Source organism: Mesoplodon mirus (genome assembly GCF_964341445.2).
Source record: "Mesoplodon mirus genome assembly, contig: HAP1_SCAFFOLD_2700, whole genome shotgun sequence".
NCBI lineage: Eukaryota > Metazoa > Chordata > Mammalia > Artiodactyla > Ziphiidae > Mesoplodon > Mesoplodon mirus.
Genome location: NW_028294189.1, coordinates 1 through 8,865, shown reverse-complemented (window position 1 = coordinate 8,865; position 8,865 = coordinate 1). Strand labels below are relative to the sequence as shown.

At 39.9% G+C, this 8,865-nt stretch overlaps 2 long non-coding RNA genes across 2 annotated transcripts; both read right to left on the bottom strand.

Annotated features, from left to right (window-relative positions):
- Positions 1 to 5,263: 5,263 nt before the first annotated feature.
- On the bottom strand, positions 5,264 to 5,576 carry LOC309798309. The gene is made up of 3 exons (XR_014293059.1): positions 5,481 to 5,576; positions 5,354 to 5,423; positions 5,264 to 5,294 (listed from the first exon to the last, which is right to left on the bottom strand). It is a non-coding gene; the product is annotated as an uncharacterized lncRNA (long non-coding RNA).
- A 384-nt stretch (positions 5,577 to 5,960) lies between these two features.
- LOC309798308 lies at positions 5,961 to 6,375 on the bottom strand. Its single transcript, XR_014293058.1, has 3 exons — positions 6,357 to 6,375; positions 6,086 to 6,163; positions 5,961 to 6,014 (listed from the first exon to the last, which is right to left on the bottom strand). It is a non-coding gene; the product is annotated as an uncharacterized lncRNA (long non-coding RNA).
- Positions 6,376 to 8,865: the final 2,490 nt, after the last annotated feature.

Below are 8,865 nucleotides of genomic sequence, written 5' to 3'. Positions count from 1 at the left end.
AAGGTGAACATTGGGATGGCTGACAATAATGATTGTGGCTTAAGCCACCCAGTTGTAGTTGCAACTTCAAAAGATTTGTACGTTTGTATTTTATAGAATAACACACGCAAACGTCGCGATGCTCGAAAAGGATCACCACCAGGAACGAATATTGTAAGAGAAAGAGGAACTATTAAAATCATAAAAGCAAAAAAACCGCCTCACAACGCACCTCTCCCTTGCATGTAACCTTCCCTTGATTACAAGCAGCACCATGATCCATTTTCTAAAATGTATACATTAGGAAATAAAAAAAAGAAAATCAAAAAGAAACCGAGAAGGAAATAATATTCAAATGAATGTTGGCGGTACCATTCGCTTCGGAGTAGAGTCTTCACCATGTAAAGCATTTTGAGAGGTGAATTTTTAGCCAGATATATTTCCAGTTCGTCTTGATCTAATCTCTTTTTTAACCCACCTAAGACAACGTGTACAACGTCTAAATTTTTGTGTCAAGCCCATGGAACAACGTATAATTTCTCATCTCTCACGCAACGAATAATATGTGACTCATGATTTTCACTGTAGTTTCGCAATAGCCCGCCCCTTATTTGTGTATTTCGGCTCTACAATTTGGCTTATCTATTTAGTTTTCCATGTTTCTATTGAAATACGTTGCTGTCGCCTTTGGCGGTCGATTTTGCAACACATGTAGTATATTTCTCCAATTTTATACAACATTTACAACTATCCACTTTAAAGAAAAGTATTTATCGCCTAGGAACCCTATAATAAACGAGGCTTGGCTCGATCTCGCGCTCCAAACAAACCGAACTCTCCATCCTTTGAGATCAGGAAAGTGGTTCCAAAAAAAACATTACCTGGAAACATCGGTAGGCCACGCAAGATCGTATAGGGCAAATATTTTACCTGTTCGAGGCTCAGCGTAATAGATTGTAAATCCCAAAGTTATTGACCAACGCCAAAAACTCTACCCTCTTATAAATTCAGTACTACAACTATGATTCTTAAAAGAGATTTCAAATGAAAAACAACCAATTGCTGGTAATAACTGGATGTTCCACGGATTTCCACTCACTGAGGTTTTTCCTCACTGATGGATCTCGAGCCGGTTAGTCGTGAGGCTAGGTGGCGCGTCCCCAGGTGGCGGATAGGGGTCAAACGCGAACCAAAAGCGACCTTGTGCTTCCCAGAGCAGCAGGTGGATCAAAGGGATGAACACTCTTTTTCTGCTGCGCAGATCTGGCAGTGCCAATTGTATTCTACAAGTCAATTCGGCCAAAAGCCTGCAAGCAAGTGACTAGGAAGTACATGGGAGGCGGTTAGGAGTCCTGTCCACTCAACTCCAATGAACTCTGGGAAAGACTGGCAAGCTACTCATTAGTATATTCAGCCCCCATGGTTAGAGCCCGGCAAGCTACCCCATGGGTACAAAAGATGCCAAACAGAGTAAAATAAATGAGAGTCATTCCCCTGACCACGAAAGAGCCCCCGATAAGGCAGCGTTGGGTAGGACGAGTACGGAGAGGCTGCTACAATCTCAGGGCTATCTGGGCTACCTAAATGTGATAGGACTAAGGTGACGATCTGTACCTACAACGCAAGATCGCTTGCATCTGAGTCCGCTGTTGAGGACTTGCTGATGCAGGCCAGAAAGATCAGATACGACGACATCGGACTGGCTGAGACGAGGAGACATCATTCCTTTAACGCCGTTTATGATTCTGGAAAAGAACTCTTCCTTGGAACATGCGACAATAGAGGAGTTGGAGGCGTTGGTGTCCTCGTCAACACGAGTTTGGCCATGAACATCGAATCGTTTAAACAACTAACAACCCGAATCGGACGGTTAAGGTTGAAGAGATGTGGGCCTATGCCGGCTCTAATTATCTACGTCGTCTACGCAGCTACCTCAAGCTACGACGAAGATGAGGTCGAAGCGTTTTATATGGACTTGGAGAAGTTCTACAGAGAAGATCATACCTCCTTCAAAGTCATAATTGGCGACTTCAACGCTAATATTGGACCGAACAGGGAGAGAGGCTATCCGAGTTTATCATGACGACCAAGACAATCCATGGTAACTCACAGTTCCAAAAGCCCCTCTCTCAACGCTGGACGTGGGAGTCCCCCAATGGAGAGTACCATAGTGAAATAGACCACATCATAGTAAACCGAAGATTTTGCATAATCGATTTGGGTGTGCAAATGCACTGGCTCGTCTCTTCACAGGCTACCTGTCAGAATGCAAGGTTCCAAACAATGGAAGACCAGCAAAACCGTGTTGTTGTACAAAAAGGGAGACCTCCACGACATTGGCAACTATCGAATAATCTGCCTGCTGTCCGTCGTAAATAAACTCTTTACTAGAGTCATTCTCAACAGGATGGACAGAACATTGGACGAGGTACAGCCATGCGAGGAAGCAGGGTTCCGAAAAGGATTCAGTACGATAGACCACATACACACAATAACGAGGCTCATCGAACTATCACGAGAGTATAAAAGACCGCTCTGTCTCACTTTCATCGACTTGAGGAAAGCCTTTGACTCCGTTGAGACAGAAGCGGTTATAGAAGCTCTGGGAAACCAGGGCGTCGCTACCCAAACACCACTCCTTCGTGAGCTATAGAAGAATTTCACGAATAGAATACCGTATCGCCATTTTACAACGCAATTAAAATGAACGTAAAGAGGGGTGTTCGACAAGGCGACACAATGTCGCCAAAACTTTTCACATCGAGCCTCGAAGACGTTATGCGAAAATTGGAATGGGACAATGAAAGAGTGAAAAATGATGGTTGGCAACTACACCATCTTCGCTTTGCTGATGATATCGTCCTTATAACATCAAACATCAGTCAGGCGGAACGAATGCTTGCCGACATTGACCGAGTATGTGGAAGTATTGGTCTTCGACTATACATGACGAAAACGGTATTCATGAAAACGGATCGGTCTCAAAGGCCCCATTTAAGCTCAACGGAACAAATATCTCCGAATGCAACAGTTATGTGTACCTAGAAGAACTCGAGAACTCAAATGATGAATGACGTAGCTCCATAGCTGAGCAGGAGGAAGAGAGCAGCTTAGGGAGTTTTTAAGAGCATCGAGGATGTAGTGAAGAGGATGAAGAACACTCGACTCCGTGCCCACATTTTTGAATCAACGATGCTTCCTGCATTAACATACGCATCAGAGACCTGATCGCTACGTAGGCAGGATGAAAGAACACTCAGCGAAAGGGCGATGCTAGGAGTGTCGCGTGTCACGCAAGTGAGAGAGGGAATACGAAGCTCGGACCTACGTCAACGATCGAAAATTAGAGACGCCGTCCTTTACGCCAAAATGTCAAAAATAAGGTGGGCCGGGCACGTGATGCGACGAAATGGCAACCGATGGACAAGAGCCGCCACGGATTGGATTCCTCGGGATGTCAAGCGCACAACAGGAAGACCACCGACCCGATTCTTCAGAGTTCTTTACAAACACGCTGAACGAATGGTATGATGCTCAACGTGTCCCTAGAGCGAGCAGAACCCTTTGGACCACTCTTGCACGCGACAGGGACAGATGGAGGAATTACTGGCGCCCGCTTGATTCAATCGAAGATCAACGGGAATACAGGTGATACAGTTGAACTGGATGTTAAATTGTATGTTCAAATAAACGCTTGTGTTATGTCGGCCGAAGAGAACTGAACTTTTTCGAATTGTTCAACGAGTGTAAAAAATACAATTCATAAGCCACAGAAACATCCAGTGTTTCTCATATGCCAAGAAAGTAAAGAGAGGTACATAGAAGGACAAAGATGACTTCAGTGGTGGAGCAATATGATGCATCACGACACTTGGATTATCGAGAACAGATTTTGCAATGGACTGCAGCTTCTGGGAGAATGAACAGAACTTTAAGAATTTTTGGAGTACTTCTATATCTCTTTGTGAAAGTAAAGTGGCTTGGGCAGGCGACGAATCAGAATCGAGGGTACCAACATCTTTTGAAGAGATGAACATATTTATTAGACTGTGCCTTCACATAACAACTGTTAACACTATTAAGAGGAATTCCAAACTTCGCTTATGTATTTCCATCCTCTTGAATCCCAAATCCCATCAAGAGATAAATTTGAAAATCTGTCTTACTTAGCTTACAATGAAAGTAGAACTGGAGACTTTTAAAATGTCTTCTAAACAATATGCGAATTGCTAACTTTGCTTCAGTAGAGAAAATTTCCTGTTTGAAAACCTCTCTAGGACGCTGGAAAGATTGCACAAGCTCAAAGAGTTTTCAAATTGGTGAGTAGAAGATCCTTAGGTAAAGGATTAACTATTCGGCTTTGATTAGACCATGAAGGAAGTGGCATGTGGTCGATTCCATCAACCATCATAGGAATGATTGAATGCGTATTTGGCCTATACACTAGCCAAAGGTGGCCCAATGATGTTTCAAGTTAGTGCTTTTATCCTTCCAAACAAGTTTTAACCAACTCGTCATCCACGGAGAGATGAAGGCATGGTGACCTTAGATGAAGGGATCGAACCTTTGTTCGATACAGTGCATATTGCAAATTCACCTCTAATCACTGCTCTACACCAGCCCCTCCTGAGGTTATATATATGTATATATATTATAAATATATAAATGTTATATGTATATATGTTTGTATATATGTTTGTTTGTATGTATATATACATATATACAAACTCCACAAGTATATATATAAATGGTATACCAAAAGGTTCAAAAGTTGATGGCAAAACGTTTAGGTTATACGAGTTGTTACGATAGAGTCGAGTATCTCTAATGTCTTCAATGATAAAACATATGGAATCATAATAATAAGCTGGTACTCTTAGTTTCCTTCTTCTTAGAACAGTTCCGTCGCGAAAAGAACTAACCCGTTTGCAAAAAAATTTTGCAAACTTTAATTTGTACAAAATAAGCTTCTCAGGCGACGCGTGATATAACTAACGTCTGCATCGGGAAGCTGTATAGATTAAACATATGGAGAAGAGCAATAAAAAAGTAGTGGGTGGGCGAGCAAAATAAAGAGCTGAAAGGAAAATGAATCATGCTAAATAGAACGATAGCAAAATAAAGTCAAAGAACAACCGTCAATGTGGCAGAAACCTTTGAAGCCATTTCATTGTCAGGAACAATTGTCTTATTCATATCTGTAGTTTTATCCTGAACAGAATATGTTAGCCTTGAAAATAAATCAGGAAGACAGCCTTTACAGAAACACTTGAAACTTAACCTACCAAAGCATTTTCTGCCACAGCGAATCCAGCCTAAACTACAAATATATTGCGCAATGTTATTGCGGCAACTATAAAAGGACAGCTCCTACCATGATTCCACCACTGCTACATGATTTAGTGGAAGAGAGATTACGCGAGGTACACGGCAATGATGGTTTACTTAAATAGAGCAGTGTGAATACACCTTTTTTTACTAATTAAGATATATGCACTGACATATATGAAACCGGAGGCGCAAAAAGGTGATTATGATCTTTTCGTGCCTTCACTCGACTTTTTCTATGCTCTTCCAACACCTTCATTAACGATTCTGTGGAAGCACCAGAGGGTTGTTTCTGAAAAATTTTTCGTTTTAATTCTGGAAAGGTGTCCGACTAATAAGAAACATTTTCATAAACGGGTTAAAAGATTCGACATTAGAGATAATTCCACCGTTCTTCCAAGAACTCAAACACCGCGATCTCTTTTTTAACGAATAAATAACTGAGAAAAACTATGCTGTTTTTCATGCCAGGGTTATCAATGTTTCGCAAGAATTTACTAACCTAACTTATGTGTAATAGCCACTTTTAAATATACTTCTTGCTTAAGTTAAGACAATAAATACTCGTTTCAGAATTTTTGATTATCGAAGATACACTCTTCGTTAGGATCAAAGGTATTCCTTTAAAACCTCTTGAATTGTCCTTATACTTAAATGAAGCGATCCCGTGGTTTCCGCAACAGAGTGCTCATCAAGTGTAGATGAAGCTAAAAAGAAAAAACAACTCTATACACATAAAAGGAACCCGAACTAAAGCCAATTTTTCCATGTAAATTACCTTCAGGCAGGATCAGAGATATACCATGGAATTCTTTAGCAAGATCATGATGTCGAGATGTAGCTTTGGCTATTAAGGCTAAAAAACATATATGTATATATACACATATATGTATATATATGCATATATATATGTATATACACATCTATGTACGTGTGCATACGTATATATATATATATATATATATATATATATATATATATATATATATGTAAAAGAGTGAATATGCAGTGGATGGCTATAGAATTAATATGAAAATGCAGTAACACACAAATAGGAGTGCTCGTTTGTACGACTCCTGAAGATGAAACAGAAGGGTTTGTCGGTTCGTTGGTAACATACGATGAATCCAGAATCCGCTTGGGAGTACTCCAACTATGACTCAAATTAAGCTGAAATTTGAACGCCTCAGGAAGCTTAAAACATACAGTAACACTTCCAAGAAAGTTCTTAATCACTTTTTGCATGTCTAATAGCATGTGATCGTAGTCTTTATTGGTAACATCACTCGTTATGTTTTCCTTGTTTACGATTTTAGTACTAACGGAAACCTGGAACAAGATATTCAATCGTTTAGTAATGATAGAACGAAATACTTGTGATTATACCAACCGCGCCGTTGTTGCTTTCTGAAGGTGCTTCATTAGCAGCATTCAAGCATGTTCCGTCAGATTTCAGGCAACAATCACCATTATCCTGCAGTAATATAGTTGATGAAACGAATAACTGAGAAAGTTTTAAAAGACATACCGGCACTGGAAGGCCTTGGGAAAATCTAGCCTTATTTGTTTTTTCGCACGAAGAATGATTAATAATGGACTGGTGACTGCCTATGTTTAAGACATGAGAACGCTCCTCAGAGCTGTCCCAGGATAACGAAGAGATATTCGATCCGTATTTTACCACTTTCATAAAGAATACTAAAACCCTCAAGGATCAGCTGAATCTACCCCCAAATTCAAAGACTAGTGGTTGGAGGCGATTCCGATGGAGCAAGTATTGGTATTAGCAAATATGAGATATCGGGTGATGTAACATGTATTATAAAAAGTATAGTTCGATTAACTTGTCTAAGCCTAAGAAAGAGTCGCTATAGTTACTAGTCTTTAGCAAATTTTATTTATCGAAAGCACAAATTTAAGTACTAATAATAAAACCACTACTTATTCTTCTATTATAAATACACCTGTTCTTCGTCATATTTCACTTGCAGTGTTCAAATGTGTAGTTCGTTTGCGAATTTCTCTTATTTTGAATGAATTCTTTTCTTAACGATGTTATATTCTAAAATTTTACATTGTTCTTAAACGTGTTCCTTTCTTTTTGTTATGTAGATTTTTACAGGCTGTCTTCCATGGCGGTTCATAGTAGAATAATAATATAAAAAAGACAACCACGTGCATCAAGAGGTTTTGAGCCCAAATAGAGCGATTATCTGTTGATAGCGAAATTGAGAGCCTCTCTGTCGATCGTTTCAATGATTTTGCTTGCGGCTCATCATCGACATTCTGCATTCTGCATAGACTTTTCGCTTTCGGTACATCGTAGAAGGACTTATCGTTCCGTGTTTTTAACATCGATGCATTCTCGTTGTTGCTAACTTCACTACGCCTTTGTGCTCTATCGGCACTGCGAGACTTTCGTTCTTGTTTCAGTTTTTTTCTTCTCTCTTTTTCAACCACGATTCCTCTACGTTCCTGAGATTTGTCAATGTCAACTGCTACTTCACCACATTCCTTTCTGTTTTCGCCCTAAAAATTGCTTCCATCATTATTCACACATGTGAGCAGCAATAAGCCTACAATTTTATTTGGACGGTTCATTTTCGGGCATTGGAAGGGTAGTGGTTGAAGATGTTGTAAAACACATGCATAATAAGTGTAGTTTTCCACGCCTAGGGCCAGCCAACCCTCCCAACCATCCGAAATCGGCAGATTGGTGCCAGATTTATTGGGACAAGCCTCCTTCGATCTACAAAGAATAGCGACTCCATTTGAATGAATATGTGAGAAAACTCTAGCACAGCTATCAAAATTTTCCAGCAATATGTGTAGATCTGTAAATGGATACAAGGTAAAAGCAGTGCACACGGCCAATTCAATTACCCATTTCTATTCCAGAAGAAAACAAACGCACACGTTCCATAAGCTTGAAACGTTTGGCGTTAAACAATCCTTAGAGATACGCCACGCATTCGAAATTCATTAATTTTTACTTTTTTTTTCATTTACTAAAATTGACCCAATACATATTTGGTCCAGAAAATAATTCGTTATGACCTTTTAATATACGAGGTATAGTATTGATTGCCTAACAAATAAATCTTGTACGAATTCGCCTCCACTGAATGAATGGCGGCTTGGTCACGTCGAATTGCTGGGTCGACTCGTGACCACATGTATTGCATGGCACTTTTATCCACTGCGCTTTTCCGCGCACTCTAACTTACCTCAACTTTCCTTCCCACCGTTTCTCCACACGATTTGGTAAGTTTTTCCACTTTGTACGGTTTGTTATCTGAATTTTTGGCGTTGATATGCACACATCGCTGCTCAAGAAAACGAAAAATCTCACACTCTGCTAACCTTCATATTACGACGATCTGTTATTCCAACGTATTTAGTATATTTTAAGCTTTGTTAAAATTAAAAAAGAGCTAATGAAGAAGTTTGCGATTATTCGGCACACATAGAAGAAAAAACATAACTAGCCTCGAAGAACAATTCTACTACCCTCTCTTGAACTTTTTTTCGCTTTTTCTTTTTCGTAGTCTTCCTTAA